Below are 21,494 nucleotides of genomic sequence, written 5' to 3' on the forward strand. Positions count from 1 at the left end.
CTTGATAGTCATAAAAAATAGACAGACAGACACACAAACAAACACGTACATCAACAGGAAACACTCCCATGAGAATTCCTTGTGAGTGTAGAAGTTACTGATGACCTGGGTGACAGAGGGCTTCTGTGTTGCACAATGCAATCAATTTAAAATTGACTATTAGACATCCCTTTGCCCATTCTAGCATATTGGTTAGCCATCCACAGTATTTTCTTACTCTATTCCTTCCCTGTCTACTCTGCTCCCACCTTCACTGGGAAAATAATCACACAACCATTGAGTTTATCACTACTGCAAAACAAGGGTATGGTGAGGTGCCATTTTCTATCTACACACAAAAAAACTGATTTTGTAGCCTTTAACAAATTTCCAGGACAAATCCCACTTGATTATGGCTTATGATTCTTTTAACGTGCTGTCAAATTTGGTTTCCCAGTATTGTTTTGAGAATTTTTGCTGAGAATGAAATCAATTTTGTGTTGAGAGTGAAATCAATGTTCATCAGGGATACTGGCCTATAATTTTCTTGTAGTGTTGTTTTCATCTGGTGTTGGTATGAGGATAATGCTGACCTTAAAAAATGAACTTGGATGTCCTCTCTAGTTATTTAAAAGCATTTGAGATGGATTGTTGTTAATTCTCCTGTAAATGTTTGATAGAATCCAACCATGAAGCCATCTGGTCTTGGGCCTTTATTGGAAGATTTTTTTTATTATTACTGCTCTAATCTCCTTATTTGGTATTGGTCTGTTCATATTTTCTATTTCTTCACGATTTGATCTTGGTACTTGCATGCTTCTAGGAATTTAGTGATGTTTTTCTAAAGCATCCAGTCATTTAGTGTGTAATTAATTGTTGGCAGCATTCTCTTGTGATTCAAATTCCTTTGGATTTCTGTGGTATCAGTTACCAAGTCTCCACTTTCATCTCCATATCTTTTTTTTTTTAAATATATTCTATTGATTTTTTACAGAGAGGAAGTGACAGATATAGAAAGTTTGAAACATCGACGAGAGAGAAACATTGATCAGCTGCCTCCTGCACATCTCCTACCGGGGATGCAACCCAGGTACATGCCCTTGACCGGAATCGAACCTGGGACCTTTCAGTCCGCAAGCTGACGCTCTATCCACTGAGCCAAACCGGTTTCGGCATCTCCATATCTTTTCATGGCTAGATATCTCATTCCTTTTTTAGCAATGAATAATATTCTACCATCTGTATCATAGTTAACTCATCTATTCACATACCAAAATACATTTTGGTTGCTTTTAAATTTTAGCAATTATAAATAAAGCTGCTGCAAATATCTGTGTGCAGAAAGTTTTCAATTCATTTGGGTAAATAGCAAGAAGCAATATAACTGGGTTGTACGGTAAGAGTATATTTAGTTTTATTCCTGACAGCAATTAATAAAAGTTCCTATTGCTCTATATCCTCACTAGCATTTGGTGTTGTCAGTATTTTGGATTTTCATCATTTTAATAGATGTGTAGTGATATCTCATTTTAAATTACAATTCCCTAATGAGGCATGATGTGAGCATCTTTTTATATTCTTATTTTCCACCTGCATATCTTCTTTGATGAGGGGTGTGTTAGATCTTTTGCTCATTTTGTAATAGGCAAAAACTCTTATTGTTGAGTTTTTAAGAGTTCTTTGTATATTTTGCATAATAGTCTTTTATCAAATATATCTTTTGCAAATATTTTCTCTCAGATTGTGGTGTCTTCTTATTCCCTTGACTGTGACTTTCAAAGACCATAAGTTTTTAATTTTAATGAAGTCCAGTTTATCAATTATATTTTTTCATGGATTATGCCTTTGGTATTGCATCTCCTCAAAGCCTTTTTTAGTCTCATTTCTTTTTGATTTGGCTCTAAAAGTTGTAAAGTTTTGCCTTAACCGGTTTGGCTCAGTGGATAGAGCATCAGCCTGCGGACTCAAGGGTCCCAGGTTCAATTCTGATCAAGGGCATGTACCTTGGTTGCGGGCACATCCCCAGTAGGGAGTGTGCAGGAGGCAGCTGATTGATGTTTCTCTCTCATCGATGTTTCTAACTCTCTATCCCACTCCCTTCCTCTCTGTAAAAATATCAATCAAATATATTTTAAAAAATAAATAAAAGTTGTAAAGTTTTATTACCTTGAGAGGTTTCCTATTTCAGAACACTCTATACTTCTTTTGTTGATTGCTTGTATAATGATTCTTTCTTTTATATATATCTATCCACTGAGCCAAACCGGTTTCGACAATGATTCTTTCTTGTCTGACTTCATCTTTTTTCTTCTCATACCTTGTTTTAATTCAACCAGTAACAATCAACAAACAGTACCAAAATTCTGTTTTCCAATCCTTGTTCCTTTAACTATAGATAGGAGTCTTGGGTGACTTCCAAATGATTACAGGCAATGGTTTACCAAATATTTTGCCATGTGACTTTGTCATCATCTTTCCACACTCTGATATTGATTTCCTATTGCCTACTACCCAAATACTAATCAAATTCCACATATTTGAAGTTTTTTCAGTATAGCACTACACTTCAAGTTACCAATTTCTATATTAATGTCAGTTACTATAATAAATAAATCCCCCAATTCCAGTGGCATAATATAATATACATTTATTTCTGATTCACATAAGTGTCAGTTGTAACTATTTCTGGCTGGTGGTTGCTCACATCCTGATTATGGGTCCCAGGTTACTTTCATTGTGTCATTCCACTTTCCCCCAGGGCAGGCACATGGATGGAAAAAGTTATTTTTAAGCTACAGGCCCATTCTACTGTCATGAACTGGTCTTATGCCATCTCTTGGATCCAAGGGGACTTGGTCTGGAAAATACAGTCTTTGGTTGGAAAGTCTCTCTATATTATGGAAGAGAAAACATGAATATTTTGTTGGAGATATAAGTTATTTATAGAAAAAAAAAAGTCTTAAGAATGGAGGATTTCAGCCAGGAGAAATGTGATGAAAGAGCCAAGGATGAATCTCTAGAGTACACCAACATTTAAGGGACTGGCTGAGGAAAAGAACCTTGGGAAGGAATCATCAACCAGAATGCAAAGCCTAAGATACCAGGAGAGGAAACATTTTCGGGGGGAGGGGGGGGAGATCAACAGCTAAATGCAGAAGATGTACAGGTAGTAAAGGGACTCAACATCATTTGTTGTATTCGGCATTGATACCTGATGAAATGGTGGATGTGGAAGTAGGTTTGTGGTTGATTGTGGAGTCGATGGGTTTTAGATAAGAAGGTGTAAAAGAAAACTAAAGACTCTTCCTTTTAAGAAATTTTCATTAGCGGAGGAGAAGCAATCTGGGTTAAAGGAAGGGGTGTATTGGCTTTGTTATAAAGACTAAGTATTTGTTGTAAAATACCATTGAATTTTAAGATGGAAGAGACTTAATCATGTTTATGCTTTTAAAAGGTCACTTATTTCCTGTCAATATAAAACTATTAGGAAGACAACTTCCTTAATCTGCACTCACATAGTATTTAACTGAACCAGGATCATAAATGGCCATATTCTTGACAAATTTCCCTATTAGACTATAAGATTCCTGAGGCAGAGTCCAGGTCTGATTTATATTTGCATCTGCAGTTTCTTAGAAATACTGGAAGGCTTGCCTTTTGTATATACAATAGGTGCTGAGAAATGATTTTTACATAAATATTGTAAGAAATCTTCCAGTCCCAAGATTATTTATTGGAGGGATTGTTTCCTGGAAAGACAGAAGATAGTTTTTAAGCCTATCAAACCTCTTTGTACTCCATACAGTTGTCTCCTTGTACTGCTAGACAACCCACATGCCATCATAATTATAATAAAGCTAGAGGCCGGGTCTGTGCCCTTTAGCAGTCTAGGAGCCCTTGGGAGATGTCTGACTGTGGGCCTAAACCAGCAATCAGACATTCTTAGCGCTGCCTCAGAGGCGGGAAAGGCTCCCGCCACCACCGCTGCACTTGCCAGCCGTCAGCCCAGCTTGTGGCTGAGCAGAGCTCCTGCTGTGGGAGCGCACTGACCACCAGGGGACAGCTCCTGCATTAAGCATCTTCCCCCTGGTGGTCAGTGTGCATCATAGAGACTGGTTGTTCTGCTGTTTGGTCAATTTGCATATTACCCTTTCATTATATAGGATGCAACATAAGCTACTTTATAGAGATACACTACTTGTGATTAATGCAATAAGATTAAAGAATCAGAAACAGCCCTATGGAGCTATCCACCTTCCTTTGCTGTGATAGTTGCATAATTATGTCAATCATATATGTGATCCTTTATTCTCTTTGGTGACTGAAATCCCTATTGCCTTTTATTAAACTGTTAATGGCTTCACCAGTGGTTTGCCACTTGCTTTTGCTTTGATGATTTTGTCTTTCTGTTTAGAGCTTTTTAATTAATTCCTTAAATTGATAACTTTATATAAATTTTACTTATGAACAGGAATCCCTTTTAAATCCATTTCTAGATAAACTGGCTTAGCATAGTAATCTCCAGGTCTATCAGTGCTGTCGCAAAAGGTAAAGAGTTGCTTTTTATAGCCGCATAGTATTTCATTGTATACATATACCCATGGACACAGGAAACAAAGTGGTGAGGGCCAGAGGGAGGGGAGGGCGTGGTCTAGGTAAAGGGAAGTATGAGGGGGGAATGAAGGACATATGTAATAATGTCAACAATAGAAATATAATATAATTTTTTTAAAAGGGGAGAAACTTGCAACTGTGGCAGGTGCTAGTGAGTCGTCAGGTGACAATTATGTTTTTTTTAAATATATTTTATGGATTTTTTACAGAGAGGAAGGGAGAGAGATAGAGAGTTAGAAACATCGATGAGAGAGAAACATCGATCAGCTGCCTCCTGCACATCTCCCACTGGGGATGTGCCCGCAACCCAGGTACATGCCCTTGACCAGAATCGAACCTGGGACCCCTCAGTCTGCAGGCCCACGCTCTATCTGCTGAGCCAAACCGGTTTTGGCGACAATTATGTTTGATAAGACAGGCATCACTGTGGAATTTGAGGAGAACTGTTTCAGTGGAGTCCTGGGTCTAAGGTTCTTCATCTTTAACAAGAACCGCTGGTGATCTGTGTGCAGGATGCCTTCAGATAACACTGAGCAAGATTGTCTTAAACTGTGTTTACAGACCTGAGTGGGGGAACTAGATACCAGACACAAAATCAAATGACTTGATTTTCTGCCTAAATAGATTACTTGATTTGGTTATTACATATCATTTTGCCTCAATAAGTGATCCTGCAATTGTAAGCAACCTGATATGTAGCTGTTTTCTGTTTAAGTGACGGGAACTTCAATTAAAACATTAGTAACATATATATTCCAAGTTCCAGAATGTCACTTTCTATACCAATTTCATGAACATCAGATATAAGGGAGTTTTTATTATTGTTATACAAAAGAATGAGGATAAGGTGAAACTTTTTCATAATGTTTTTCAAATAAAACAAAGAATAAGATATTTTAAGCATGAGAAAAGGGAGAATTGTCAGGCGTATGCATGAGGATGGATTTCCAAAGGATAAACATTACATAGGATAAACATTATAAGAAGAAAATTTTATATCAGTCGCACTGTGTAGCAAATATACAATATTTCCCACTGGAAGTTATGCTAAAAAGACTATTTTACAAATATTTAACCTAAATGTAAGAGGATTAAAATAATATAATCTGAAGAAACATTTATTTGATATTTTCCATAGGATATAAAGACTTACTAATAAATAAATACAAACAGCATCAAATAAATAAATAAATAAATAAGTAAATACAAATAGTGTCAACTGAAAGAGGCTTATAGTTTTATATAATAACAGGTTCAGAATTGGAAGCTTTCTGCTCTCAGCTATATTTTAAGAATAATAGAATAAAAACAGCGAAACCATCACTTAAAAAACATAACTGAGTTTATAAGTGTGTGCTTTCACACAGATTACAGAGAGGCATACTGTGCAGGAATTATTTTTATTATGCAAGGTAATGGGTTCAAGAAAATCTGATGTTAATGAACAACCCTCAGAGAGTTTTAATTATTATTTCCCATTTTTATGAACTTCTTTCTGGAGCCCAATAAATAGTGGATGAATCATTCAGTAGCTAAGAAAAAAAATTACCTATATTAACCAGTGCCTTTTGTATAGAGTTGTGTTTGTATTATGACACTGATATTTCTGGATGTTTGGGAAACATTTTCAAAGCTACATTAATATATCCTACAAATGGAAATCATACTAGAGTATAATTTTGAAATTCTCAAAGAAGAGATAATTGAGAGAAGCATCCTAATATATGTGAAAACTATTCGTTGATTAATGTTTAAAGGGTTCTTAAAGTCACATGGAATGGAATTATTTAACAATATGTACAGTCACTGGATTTCTGAACTCACTTAAAGAGCTGTCCATCGCAATTCCCCCAGCAGGAGTTATATCACCTCCACAGGGCACACATATTCATGCATCTTCTTTTCTTAATATTGCAGATTTCAAGTTTTGGTTGTAATGTATTCTAGCCATTTGCTATATCCTTTCCCAGAAATCTTGGCCAAATTAAAAGGGTAAAAAAATGTTACCTCTTGATCTGCAACTTTAGCATTTCATGAGTATCTTTCCAAATTCTGCCTGATGGATATGAAGTTTTCTCCACAGTAACAATCAATTTGAAATGAAGAATTTATAGAAAAAAAGGGAAGCACTATTTGTAAGACATATAGTGGAGACAGATCACCATAATTGGTTATGGGAACCCAGGAACTGAACTTCCCAAGGCTTACATCAGGGTTCCCTATCTATGGTGGCCCAGCTTGCCTAGTTTTTGATTCACAGTGACCTTTAGAACTTAGGATCTTCAGATATATATATATATATATATGCCTGGGAGAAATTTTTTCAGAACACTCAAGCATTATCCTGTAAGGCATCTCTCGAAATTAAATTTTCACATGTAAGAGGAAAATGATGTATTGATATGGAGTATAGCTCAGAGAAGAAGTACTACTGTTACTGCCTTTTGAAGGAAGAACTCACAAGAAGAATCCGATATAACTGAATGTTCAGGCTTCTCCACTCCATGTGAGGTCATTAATATGGATGTGGTTATCAATATGAGTAATTAAGTTCTGCAAATTGCAATATCCCAAAGGAATGCACAGATTTTTAAATCTTATCCATTTATATATTTTTAAAATATATTTTAAATCCTCAACCAAGGACATGCTTAGAGACAGGAAAGCAGAGAGAGAGAAAAACATCAATCAGTTGCCTTCCATACATGTCCTGATCAAAGATTGAACCCACAACCCAGGTATGTATTCTGACTGGGAATTAAACCTGCAACCTTTTGGTGTACAGGACAATGCTCAACCAACAGAGCCACTCCAGCTGGGCTTATTCATTTATATTGTTTAATAGATTTTATTCTATAGAACATTTTTAAGTTTGCAGCAAAATGAAGCAAAACTTATACCTATGTACCCCTGCCTCACACACATATGGCCTCCTCCACTATCAACAACCCCCACCACAGTGGTACGTTTGTTACAGGGAATGAACATACATTGACACGTCATTATCACCCAAAGTCCAATATCCTTCTTCTTTTTCTGTCTCTCTTCCTCCTTTAAAAACTTCTTTCTACTCCTTTGAGGACTACTTTATTTCAATGTTTCAGAGGTTTCCAATTATTTAAATAATAGGTTTTGACAGCAGGATAAAATATTGTAAGTCTCTTAGCCTTGATCTCATCATCCACCTTTCTTCAAACTAACAAGTGCAGGGAACTATCGGTGAGTTAGCTCAGGATATAGAAAGTGCCTGTTAATCTGCTGCTGTCAAACTAAGGTGACTCACCAAGAAAGTACAATCAATATACGTCTCTGGTCTTTATATTGCTTGATAGGAAAAAATGCATTACTCAAGTGTCAGAATTGTATCCTAAGAATCAAATGGTTCTTTTGATTCTTAATATTATCAAAAGGATAGTCATTCTATCTGGAATTTCAAAAGTCATCTTCCTACGGTTACTTCTCATCACAAGAAATTCACCTCTGAATTTTCTTCTGCCCTTAAACATGGTGGGATGTGAAGGGAAGAAAGGGGGGAGATGCTAAAACTCTGACAAGACTCTTTGCAATGTCTTTTACTATAAGTTGCATACATTTTACCTTCTTGGAAGCCCTCTCTGAACAGTGATTCTCATCACACTGACTAATACTACACACCCTGCAGGCCTGCCAACAGATCGACACAGGTTGCAAATGGCATGGCCCACCTGGTAGACATGTATGCATGTCATTGACCTGCCTCTTCCCTCTGCCAATTAAACTGTGAGCTGGGATGTCACCTCTTAATACCACTGATGTGGCTGATGGCACCAGGTTAGTTCTGCTGTAAGACATTTACCATAGGACAATGAGTTTGTGCCTTTTATTCTCTTAGCAGTCAAATTCAAAATAGTAAAAAACAAAGAATATCAGACAATGAGTTTGTGCCTTTTATTCTCTTAGTCAAATTCAAAATAGTAAAAAACAAAGAATATTTCACCACAAAGAAACACAAGCAACGAAAGCCTAAATATGTCAAATGCAAATAGTATAATTTATGCCTGAGTTACCTGCATTATAGCTCAAATCTCTGTTCTTCTTTTTCTTCTCTCTTACTCAGATATTACCCCCTTAGTGAGGCTTGTCCTGACCTTTCTAGGGAGAACTAATAATCATAATGAAAAATGAAATACATAGCAGACTCTGGCATACAGTACAAGTTTAATAAATGAAAGTGGCTATAGTAGCAGTAACAAGTCTGCCTGTTGGGTTTTTGTTGTTATTCATTATTCACCACTCAGTCTGCAGCTGCCGATGGGTACAAAATGAAAAATACTGAGTCCCCATCGGAAGTGACCCAAATGAAATACTCTACTGATCACATTTTTCTACCATTCTTCCTCAGCCATTAATTCATGTGTACATCACTCATGTATTCATTCCACCTTCAAATATTTCTAAGCAACCACTATGTGACTGGCATTGAACCATGACCACTGAGAAAGCAATGGTTAATAAGGCAATTGTGATTGTGATACCTGCCCTTGTGGAGTTCTCTCTTTAGAGAGAGAGAGAGAGATAAAAAACATCAACATGAGAAAGAAACATCAATTGGTTGCCTCCCACATGCCCCCAAATGGGGATCAAGCCCACAACCAGGGCATGTGCCCTGACCCAGAATGGAACTGACAACCCTTTGGTGCACAGGATGACACCCAACCAACTAAACCACATGGGCCATGGCAAATTTTCCTTCTTATGATATAAACCACAAGCCAAAACAAACAAAATAATTACCAGAGCAGGGAGGGGAGAGGCTGATTTTTAAAAGATAGTCAACAAAAGACTCTTTCAGGAGGAGAGTCCTATTCCTACAAACCTTCCTTCACAAGAGCTGAAACTAGAAAGGGCCTTTCAACTTAAGCTCACGCACAGAGAGGAAAGAAACTTTGCATGCCCACAGAGGAAAGAAACTTTAGGGGGGAGCATGGGCATCACAGTTTCTTGTAATCAACTTGTTTATGGATTTATTTGAATATGCACTAATAACAGAAGCTGTTATTATAACAGAAATGACATAATACAGCAAACCTGATTCCCCAAGAGTATATATTATACATAGCAAAATGGGACACAGTTTTAGGTACCAGATGGTTAAAAGACTGGAAAACTCCCTTTACCTTTATGGGCTCAAGTACTTCTAAAATTATATGGATAATAAAACTATCTACCACAGCCCAGCCAGCATGGCTCAGTGGTTGAGTGTCCACCTATGAGCCAGGAGGTCACAGTTTGATTCCTGGTCAGGGCACATGCCTGGGTTCCAGGTTCCATCCCCAGTGTTGGGTGTGCAGGAGGCAGACGATCAATGATTCTCTTTCATCATTGATGTTTTTTTGATGTTTTTATCTCTCTCTTTTCCTCTCCTTTCCTCTCTGAAATCAATAAAAATATATTTAAAAAATAAAATAAAAAGTTATACCACAGCAAATCCTGGGGTTATCATTATAAGTATAACCATATTAGTGCCAAATATCTAATAATAAACCTTTAAAACATTTTGTGAGAAATATCTAGATTTGTCATATTAACCTGATGATGTTGGAATTTAAAACATAGAAGTATGAGAGACTAAAAGAGTTCAGGTTCAATTTATCATTACATATGATTCAATAAAAATGGAAACGCAAGTTATTCTCTAATTCTATAGCAATGCAATCTTATGTTCTCTACCTACAAAGAGGAAGCAGAAGAAAGAAAATGTGTTGGTATCCATTTGTTGGCCACCAAAGCTTTTCTTCAAGAATATATTTCAGCCCTGCTGGAGTGGCTCAGTTAGTTGGAGCGTCCTCATTCCCTGCACCAAAAGATTGCAGGTTCAATTCAATACTTGGTCAGAGCACACTCGTGGGTCGTGGGTTTAATCCCCAGTTGGAGCTTTGGATTTATAGCAAAATCAAGACATATATGTAAGAAAAACTGTTGTTGTTATGGACAATACATGTGATTTCAATGGTGCTAATATTATTTATCATCATTGATACTAGGAAAGAGCAAAATGAAAAGAGAGCAAACACACTTCCTAGATCAGTTCCTGGGTGCATGCTTGCCATTGTCAGGCCCCTAAGTAATTTTCTGGCTTTCCTTTTATCGTGGTCATATGTCACTGGTCAAGAGGTTAGCCTCTGGCATAAGGTTTAATCAAGATTTGATAATTAGGTTTTTCTTTCCTGTGATAAGGAATATTTTTAATGTAATTATCTAATGAGAACAGGCGAAATGCTGCTGAATCCTAATTGATAAATACCCAGGAGTACACAGAAGCTCTATAGACCATCTGCCCTGAATTTTGAATGATGACCAATTTCAGGACTACATGACAACCCAATCGATTCAGAGCATTCTGGGTTCATTCTTAAAGGACTGCTCATCTCCACCATCAGCATGCCTTCTCTGCGTCAGCGCTGTGGGCTGGTACTGACAAGAATTCAAGGGCTTTGATGATCTGCTTTAGAGAGCTAGTGAAATATTAAATGTCTCCTAGCCCTGAGCAGCATAATGGCACTCATGGAGCAAATCACTTATCACAAGCTGGGTAAGTAAGCTCCAAATGTATAAGGCTGGGGTCAGTAATGAAAATAATAACAAAGGGAAAGTATAGAAACAGTATTGTGTTCTAATCGTAGGTCTGAATTTCAGAAGACTTAAGGCAAGTCAATCTTAATCTAGCTACCTTATTTGTAAAATAGGAGTAGTAAGCCGACCTTCTAGATTTGCTTCAAGGTCCCCAAAAGCATGTATGCCCTACGGTCTGCATGTGATAAAACGTTCGGTCAGTATCATTTATCCCTCCAGGTTGGTGCCACACCCAGAAGCAATCCACCCTGGCCTACATTGGCTGATTCGCTCCCTGCACCTTGGCTAGCAAGGGCTCTGAGGTGAGAGTACGCACAGGAAGACAATAGATTGTGCACTTTTCTCTGGAGGTCTAAATTTAACATTGAGAGAGGGAAGAAAGGCCATGCCTTTACAACCTCAGCAAGGAAGAGAACTGAAGACTAAATGAGCCAAACGCTAACAAACAGCACATGTTACGCCTGACTTAGCGAAGCAATTGCCCGTATCTACCCTTACTTTTGGCCGTGACTCTTAAGTTCACCTCTAGCATCTAAGAATCCCAAGGCTTCAGTTTGCTCAGGAGACTCAGGCATAGGAGCCTGCATGAGGCAGCACTGAGTTCCCAGTGAAAGTGCTCCATGAAAGTCATTAACCGATTCATAAATGTCCACCGCTAGAATTCTCCGCAGTTTTACACACATGAAATTTCCCTGTGTCCAAAACATAATAGTACTAAGCGTCTGTAAGAGGGTAAATTGATACCAACATCAAAACATAAACACATAAAGTAGCAGGATTTTATAAGATCTGCTTTTCACATTTTCTTTATCATATTCTATAAAAGAAGTATAGGATAAGCAAAATGGTTGTCTAAATCTAACTGCAGACATCGTTTTAGCTCTTTTAACTGCATTAATCCTTCAAGATCCTCTCTCATAGTTTATAATATCACTCAAGCTATACTCCAGACATTTACACTTTCCATATGTTCCTAGCAGGAAACGTGCCTGAAAACAGAAATTCGGAGAGACATGTGATATTCAATAAAATAAAACATTTTCTAGGGGAACAAAAGGAACACTCTAATAAAAAAATACTTGTTGGATTTGGTTTAACTTACATACTATCCAAGTATCATTCCTTTGGTAACCATTGGTTTACTTCTAAGGGTTTATTATTTCTGAGATTTTTAAAATGCTCTTATATGAAGATGTTCTTATAACAAAGGTTATTATTTTAAGTCTTGTTTCAAATCTCCTCTAATTAAAATGTATCGCTGAAGCCACTTTTCAGATGAGACTTTGTCCCACCATTTTCTGAAATTATAGGAATTATTTGATACAATAGTACAATTGTTAGAGCTACAGCACATCGAATTACATGAGACACCGATGGTTGAAGTCACCAGAAGTTTACGATGTGTCATATCACCTAAAGGATTAAAACTAACATAATAAACTGAAGGAGAGCCATCTAATGCTTATTAAATATTTTTGGACAGTTTGCATTTTATAGTCTTGAGACTCTAAGTGATGATTAATTACTGAAAAATATCCAGACAGTAATTTCTATATGGAAAAGGACAAAAATGTGACCACTGAAGACCTCTCTACAGCATAGATGGGTGAGTAAGGGGGGCATAGCAAATATGGACTAAAATTCTGGTTTTATAATGAGATGGGATGGGATGGAAAAGATTTAAGATACTTTCTTTACACAGAGGCATGGATACATAAAAATGACTGACACTGTCAGAGGGGAGTGGGGAGAAAGTACTGGATGAAAGAAGGTGAAGGGATTAGCCAAAGAGCATATATGCATAACCCCATAGACAACGACAATATTGTGGTCAGAGGGAAAGGCGGGGTCGGGGTAGGTGGAGATAGGCAAAGGAGGGGGAAAGAGACTTTGTTTGGGGTGATGGGTACCTGATGGAGTATGCAGATTGGCCAGCCAAGGAGGGACTGCAGGAGGGCTCCAGGGCATGTCCAGCCTGTCTCACATAGTCCTGATCAGCCAGACCCCAGCAGCAAGCTAACCTACCGGTCGGATAGTCTTCCCCCTGATGGTCAGTGCACATCATAGCTTAGCTAGCGGTTGAGCAGCTTTAGCATATCATTAGCATATTACGCTTTAATTGGTTGAATGCACAACCTGACTACTGGAAACTTTGCATATTAGGCTTTTATTATATAGGATTCTTAAAGTTTTGCCAATAAAAAGGATTTTCTTACACTAAAAGAGCATTTACATACAACCAGGGTAAAAATGACAAACACAGAGCAAGAATGTGTCCTCCCAGTTTGATGGTTAACTGTATGTGTCAGTTTTGGCTAGACTATGATGCTCTGTTGTTTGGTCAAACAACAGTCTATTTATTGCTGTGAAGATATTGTCCAGTTGTGATTAACATTATAACCAGTGGACTTTGAGTAAAGCAGATTACCCTCAATAATTTGGGTGGGCCTCATCCAATGAGTTGAAGCCTGAAAGAGCAAAGACTGAAGTTTTTGCAAGAAGAAGCAATTCTGCTCAGGACTGGAACATCAACTCTCGCCTGAATTTCCAGCCTGCCAACTAGCATACAAACCCCACCCTTGCAAAACCCCCTTAATCACATGAGCTGATTTTTTAAAAGAAATATATATATATTACATTTCTCTATGTATTACATGTGTTATATGGTATGTATAATATACTATGGGTTCTGAAGAACTCTGCCTAATACACCCAATAAGTCCAGGCATGGTCTTTTCTGATACTTGCTCTAGGCAGTCACTACTGTCCAATTAGAAATGACACACTCAATTAGATCTATTAGCCATTTTTATATTAGGATATCTTTATATTTAGGAAAATAGTATAAGGAATAACAGCATAAAGTAACAATTTATGCAATGTGTTTACTTTTTTCTTTTAGGTATATTTATGCAATGTGTTTAAGTACTTTTTTCTTTTAGGTATATTTTCTTTATTTAATCAAGTTGCTTAAACCAAAACATATCTCACAGCTCTTTATTATGTACTAGAGGCCCGGTGCACAAAAATTTGTGCACTCTGGGGGGGGGGTTTCCTCAGCATGGCCTGTGCCCTCTCGCAGTCTGGGACCCCTCAGGAAATAATGACCTGGTGGCTTAGGCCTGCTCCCGGGTGGCAGAGGGCAGGCCCAATCCCTAGGTGCAGCCCCTGGTCAGGCTCAGAGCAGGGCTGATTGGGGAGTTGGGGCACCGCCCCCTGTCATGCACAGAGCAGGGCAGATTGGGAGGTTGTGATGCCACCCTCAGTCACGCTCAGGGTAGGGCCGATTGGGGGGTTGGGGCACTGCCCCCTGTCATACTCAAGACAGGGTCGATGGGGAGGTTGTGACGCCACCCCCGTCACACACAGAGCAGGGCCAATCAGGGGGTTGGGGAGCTTCCCCCCTCATGCACAGAGTAGGACCCATCAGGGGATTGAGGAGTTCCCCCCGTCACTCACAGAGTAGGGCCGATAGGGAAGGTGTGGCACCATCCCCTGTCACACACAGAGCAGGGCCGATCAGGGAGTTTGGGCGCTGCCCCCTGTCACGCTGATCCCAGTGCTGGGAGGCATATTACCCTTTTACTATATAGGATAGAGGCCTGGTGCATGGGTGGGGGCCGGCTGGTTTGCCCTGAAGGGGGTCCTGGATCAGGGTGGGGGTCCCCACTGGGGTGCCTGGCCAGTCTGGGTGAGGGGCTGAGGGCTGTTTTCAGGCTGGCGGGTGACTGAAGCTCCCAACCGCTCCTTTTTTTCTTTCTTTTTCTTTTTTTTAATTCTGGGCCAGCTTTAGCTGTGACTCCAGCTCTGCGGCCTCTGCTGCTGGGAAAGCGGACACCCTCGGGCCCAGACTTGTTTGTGTTCTACAATCCAAACTCTGTATCAACTCCAGCTCTGAAATCCCGGCTCGCTGAAAGCAGGTTTCTGGAGTTTTTTTTAGCGTCTATATGTTACTATGTTTCAAACTGCCCACTCAGAGTCCTGCAGCGGCAGGCGGGGAACGTTGGAGTCCGCCGTCACTGAAGCAAGCATGCCTCATGTTCAGTTTAAGCTGCCTGGCTGCCGGCCGCCATCTTGGCTGTCAGTTAATTTGCATATCTCGCTGATTAGCCAATGGGAAGGGTAGTGGTCGTACGCCAATTACCATGTTTCTCTTTTATTAGTGTAGATTATAGAAACGTTTCTCATAGCCTACCAATAATAATACACAGAGAGGGGTAAAAACCATGCTTATATTATAAAATAATCTACTTGAGCTTTCCAAACTTCATGTGACCTAAACATGTAGTCTAACATGTGTATTTTTAATACAGCATAAAGCTGTCCCTGGACATATGTCATGTAAATGGCTCTTTACGTGGAACCACGCATGTGAAGAGTCTTGAGCGAGAATGTGAAAGACCTGGTTGAGGCTGCGAGCAAGCCCTTAAGCATCTCTAAGTCGGTTTTTTCATTAGAAACCATGTGATGGGTTAGATGGCTTTACAATCCCTCCTGGCTTTGGGACCAATGGGTCACAGCAGATGGAAAATGAGAACTGAAGACAATTTCATTCTAGAGGTATTCTTTTTAAGGTCACTTCAAAACTTCTCTAGTAGATGACCTACATTTTATGCTTTATTATCTATATCATTTAGCATTATAAGAACCTCAGTGTTCTAGTTAATTCCACCATTTAAATACTTGTTTACTAGAGCCATTAACTAATAAATGATGATTGAGTTTGTAAGGTTTGTATTATCTAATGTTATCATGTTATAAATAGCTTTTGCAAAGCTTTCCATAATTTTATTTTAACTGTTTTAATTAGAAGTATTTTAAATATATTTTTAAAACTGCAGAACATAACAAAACTAATATCTATATACCTGTCATCCAGACGTATCAATGTATTTTGTAATTTTATCTCAAGGTTTTAGAAATAAAACATTATAGGTATAGCTAAAGTTTCACTGTCAAATCTCGTTTGCCAGCATCTCCAACTCTACCCAGCCTTTAAATGTTTGTGTTCCCAAACATGGTATTAAGATGACTTCTCATCTTTCTCTCTAAATGATGTTATCCATTTCCTTACATTTAAAAGTATAGTTAAGATGAAGACACACACGTTGTCAGAGGGCCTGTTCATATGGCCTGCTCCCACCACTTAAGGAGTCTGCCTGCCTCTCCAGCCAGGCCACTTCTCTAACAGCCAGATTCATCATATCCAACTGACTACTGAACATCATCACTGCTACCCACACTGCCAACCTATATGTCTCCCACATCTCAGTAAATATTAACACCAGCAATTGGGTAAGTCAGATATTTCGGTCCTTCTGATTTCTCTTTTTATTCCCTACATCTAAGCATCACCTTCTATCATTGTGCCCACCACTCTCCATCTCCTCTGCCATCACCCTATTCTGCAATGCCAATGTTTGACCTGCACAGTTGCAACTGCCTCCTACATAGTCTCCTTTGCCATTCTTGCTCCCTGCATTCATGCTCCATATTGCATAAAAAGTAACTTTTTAAAAAATATATAGATTTTTATTGATTTCAGAGAGGAAGGAGAGGGAGCTAGAAACATTAATGATGCGAGAGAATCATTGATCTGCTGCCTCCTGCATGCTCCCCACTGGGGATCGAGCTTGAAATCCAGGCATGTGCCCTTGACTGGAATGGAACCCAGGACCCTCAGTCCACAAGCCAATATTCTATCCACTGAGCCAAACCGGCTAGGGCAAAAATACTAACTTTTTTAATATGGAAAATGGACTATGTTACTACATTGATTAATCATTCGAAGGCTTCTTATTACACCCAAAACAAAGTCTTCATTACTAATCCCAGACAAGTCCAGCACTATCTGGTCCCTCAATCCGTTCCTATTGTTTCAATTTTGTCTCGTGCCATTTACCCTCTGCTCATTGTCTGAGTCTCATCCTGCCCACACCTCCACTCCCAGTTTTCAAATAAGCTCTTCTCCACCTCAGAGCTTCATCTCATGCTGTTCCTACTGCCTGAAAGCTTCCCCCATACATCCTGACTCCTTTATTGTAACTTAACCAGATGGCCAATAAGGAGTTCATCAACCTCTCACCATAAACAGACATATTTTAAGATGAGTTTAAAAATATTTCCTTGATGTATTATAAATTGTAAATATTTTTTTTACTTGTCCACATACCTGTTTTTCATTTCTCATCTTGACTAGAATATAAGTTCTTATAGTTGTAGATATGTTGATAAAGTTCATTTTTATGATCCCAGCAAAATACAAAGTCCTGAAACAGAGTAAACATTCAAAAACATTTTAAAGAAAATAAAGTATTCCATTAATCTGAAAAAAAGATCCCTTAGCTTAAAGGTCTTATCCTACTATTCCTATGTCACTAGACCAACAACCATTTCTCTGATAAACCATGTTTAATTTTGATACAGATAATCAAACAAAATCATTAGGAAAAAAATAGAGAAGATTTTATAATTCATTTAGGTAGCCTGAAAGATTCATTTTGGATTTTGGATAGATGTTTAGCTAGCTAGCCAGGTGATAGATAAATAGTTAGGCAAATATGTATTTATTTATACACTGAGTTGCCAGATTATTATGACCACCTGACGTTTGTAGGCAAATTAGCTATAATTGTGCGCTGAAGTTGTTAGAGGGCCAGACCATTATAAATAGGGAAGCAGGTTGTTTACCACAACAGTAGATGTGATTTTTTTCTGAAGATATGGGTAAACAACGCGATTTAATAGCCTTTGAACATGGGATGTATTTGAACGTGAGTGGCCAGATTATGATGACCACCCCATCAGTACTACGTTGGGCCACCTTGTGCCTTCAATACTGCGGCGATTCTTCTTGGCATTGACTCCACGAGATGTTGAAAGTTGAGGCGAGGAATCTGACACCATGCCTGATGCATAGCACCGTCCAGTTCCGTGAGATTTGATGGTTGTGGAACCAGCTGCCTGATGGCTCTTTTAACTTCATCCCACAAATGCTCAACTGGATTGAGATCTGGTGATTGTGAAGGCCACCTAAGCAAGGTAAAGTCTCCCTCATGTTCTTGAAGCCACTCTTGCACAATACGAGCACCGTGACATGGCGCATTGTCTTGTTAAAAGAAGCCATCTCCATTGGGATACACCAGTGATGGTGAACCTTTTGAACTGGGCGTGTTAGCATTTTGAAAAACCCTAACTTAACTCTGGTGCCATGTCACATGTAGAAATTTTTTGATATTTGCAATCATAGTAAAACAAAGACTTATATTTTTTATATTTATTTTATATATTTAAATGCCATTTAACAAAGAAAAATCAACCAAAAAAATGAGTTCACGTGTCACCTCTGACACGCGTGTCATAGGTTCACCACCACTGGGATACACCATCAACATGATAGGATGAACTTGATCAGCAATGATACTTAGGTATGTTGTGCTATTCAGACGTTGTTACACATGAATTAAAGGGCCCAAATCATGCCAGGAAGCCATGCCCCAAACCATAACATTGCCCCCACCTGCTTGAAGGGTTGTACTCGTGCATGTGGGGTGCATGCTTTCATGCTGTTTCCACCAAATTCTCACTCTGCCATCTGCATGATGCAATAGGAAACGTGATTCATCGGACCACATGACTTTTTTCCAATGCTCGACTGTCCAATCCTTGTGTTCCTGTGCGAATTGGAGACGTTTTATCTTGGTAACTGGAGACAGCAAAGGTGTTTGAACAGGCCTGCGGCTTCCATATTCCATACAATACAGTGTACGGCTAATTTGCCTACAAATGTCAGGTGGTCATAATAACCTGGCCACTCACGTTCAAATATATACCACGTTCAAAGGCTGTTAAATCATCTTGTTTACCCAAATCTTCAGAAAAAAATCACTTCTACTGTCGTGGTAAACAACCTGCTTCCCTATTTATAATGGTCTGGCCCTCTAGCAAATTCAGAGCGAAATTATAGCTAATTTGTCTACAAATGTCAGGTGGTCATAATAATCTGGCCACTCAGTGTATATTACATAAATTTAATTTACATTTCTATTATATAACATATACATGTGTATTTTATACAGTGTATAGTATGTATATATCATATGTATATATTATGGCACAATGACATAAAAAGTAAACTTTTCTGAAAATTGTATTAAAGGCCATGCTGAAACATGTGGAAATATTATGATATGGTATTCAGTTAAAAAGTATAATACAAAATGGTATTTTAATACAATTATCCTACATAATAAAAGAGAAACATGTAAATTGACCATCCCTCCGCTATGCTCACCAGCCAATCAGGAGTGAGTATGAAAATTAACCCAATAAAGATGGTGGGCTAATTTGCATACACAGATGCCAGGCGGAGAGCAGAGTGGGAAAGCCAGCAGCTTAGGCGGACGTGGCTCTCTCGGTCGCTCCCCCCAAGCTGCTGGGTGGAGAGCAGAATGGGAGAGCCGGCGGAGAGTGGAGTGGCTTAGGGACCTTGGCTCCCCAAACCGCCAGACGGAGAGCAGAGAGGGAGAGCTGGTGGCTTGGAGGACTTGGCAGAGTGGGAGGCCATGGGATGGAGACAGAGCAGGAAGGGAAAACCAAGAGCATGGGGAGCACCAGGAATTCTGGGAATAGTAGTTCTGGTGGCAGCCCCAGCACCAGAAGCAGAAGCCCAGAGCGTGGGGAGCACCAGGAATGCTGGGAATCATAGTTCTGGTGGCAGACATATCTCCTAGACACTAGAGCAAAGTGAACCTGGAGCAAGTTACTGTTGCGGTGGGGGATAGAGGGAAAGCAAAGGTGAGAGACATAAGTAAAATCAGAGTGTCTAGGAAAAATTAAAGGGAAGATATCCTAAAACTTCCAGGAAATCTCCACCAATGAAGCAAAGGGAAAAAAAATGCTTCTATTATTCTGTGAGCAACAAACCAAACTGAGTTGGGGTCTCAGACAATATGCTCATATGATTGTAAAGACGGACAGAAACTCCCGGATAGGAGAGGACTCCCCTGAGGGCTCCCAGGTTGGAGAGGGTTCCGGTCAGGCTGAGGGACCCCCAAACCTCCCAGTGCATGTATGTCATGCACCGGGCCTCTAGTCTATATATATAAAAGGCTAAGTGACCGGACAACCAGCTGACTGGTTGACCTGCTGGCAGCTATGATGTGCACTGACCACCAGGGGGCAGATGCCCAACACAGGAGCTGCTGAGTGACAGCGACTTGCAGAGTGGTCTCTGGCACTCCGGGACCCCTCAGGGGATGTCGAACTGATGGTTTCGGCCCAATCCCCGCAGGCCAGGCCAAGGAACCCAGCTGCTGGAGGGACCCACTCACTCCACAGACGCCACCCCAGGTGCAGCCGGCATGAGAGGGACCGCCGTGGTTGGCTCCAGGGCATGTCCGGCCTGTCTCTCCCAGTCCTGCCCCGTCGGCCACCTTCTAATTAATTTCCTTTCAATGTGCACGAATCCACGCACTCTAGTAGGTATATAAAATGGGTATATACATATAAATAAAGTCTCTGGCAAAAAATGAAAATAGTTGTATTAGGATTTATTATTATTTTTAAAATGTTATTAGTGTTTCATATCATCTTTTACATAAATAGCAAAAATAAACACAAACTGCACAATAAAAAACCTTTCAGGAAACTTGTAAAGCTTATCTTAAAAGGTGAATTACATCATGATACAGGTAACAGACATTGTACTGTTGACTGTTATAACAGCTTTGAGCTGTAGTGTATCTGCTGCCATGTAACAAGAGATGATTCTGAAGCATTTTAGGCAAATAAAGTAGGTTGTACTTTTTCATAAACATTGCTGATTTTTAGTAGTTTGATCTTTCATCTGTTCCCAAAACCAGTACAGTAAGAGAAATAAAATAAAATATAAGCCTTTAAGTCTGGATCCCATCACTTTGGGACATTAATGTAATAAATGTTTATTTCTTTGATGTAAAATTTTTATTTCCTTGAGTTAGTATCAAATTAATGCTATTTTCATTTTAAACATATATAAAGACCTTCAACTTATGTTTCATTATTTAGTCAAACATTGTTCTGTGACAGGTATTGTACTACCAAATGGGCCACAAAATATGATAAAGTGCTATCACCTTCATTAAAAACCACAGCAAACAGTGTATCTTTGTCATAGGTGCACCTGGCCTGATGGCCCAGGGCAAAGGGAGCTCCTGAGAAGGCAAGTTAATTCCTTCCATGAAGATGACATTTTTATATTGGCCTTTGAAGAGTGGATAGGGTTTCACCAAACATCAAATAGAGGGAAA

Source organism: Myotis davidii, unplaced genomic scaffold, assembly GCF_000327345.1.
Source record: "Myotis davidii unplaced genomic scaffold, ASM32734v1 scaffold290, whole genome shotgun sequence".
NCBI classification, from domain to species: domain Eukaryota; kingdom Metazoa; phylum Chordata; class Mammalia; order Chiroptera; family Vespertilionidae; genus Myotis; species Myotis davidii.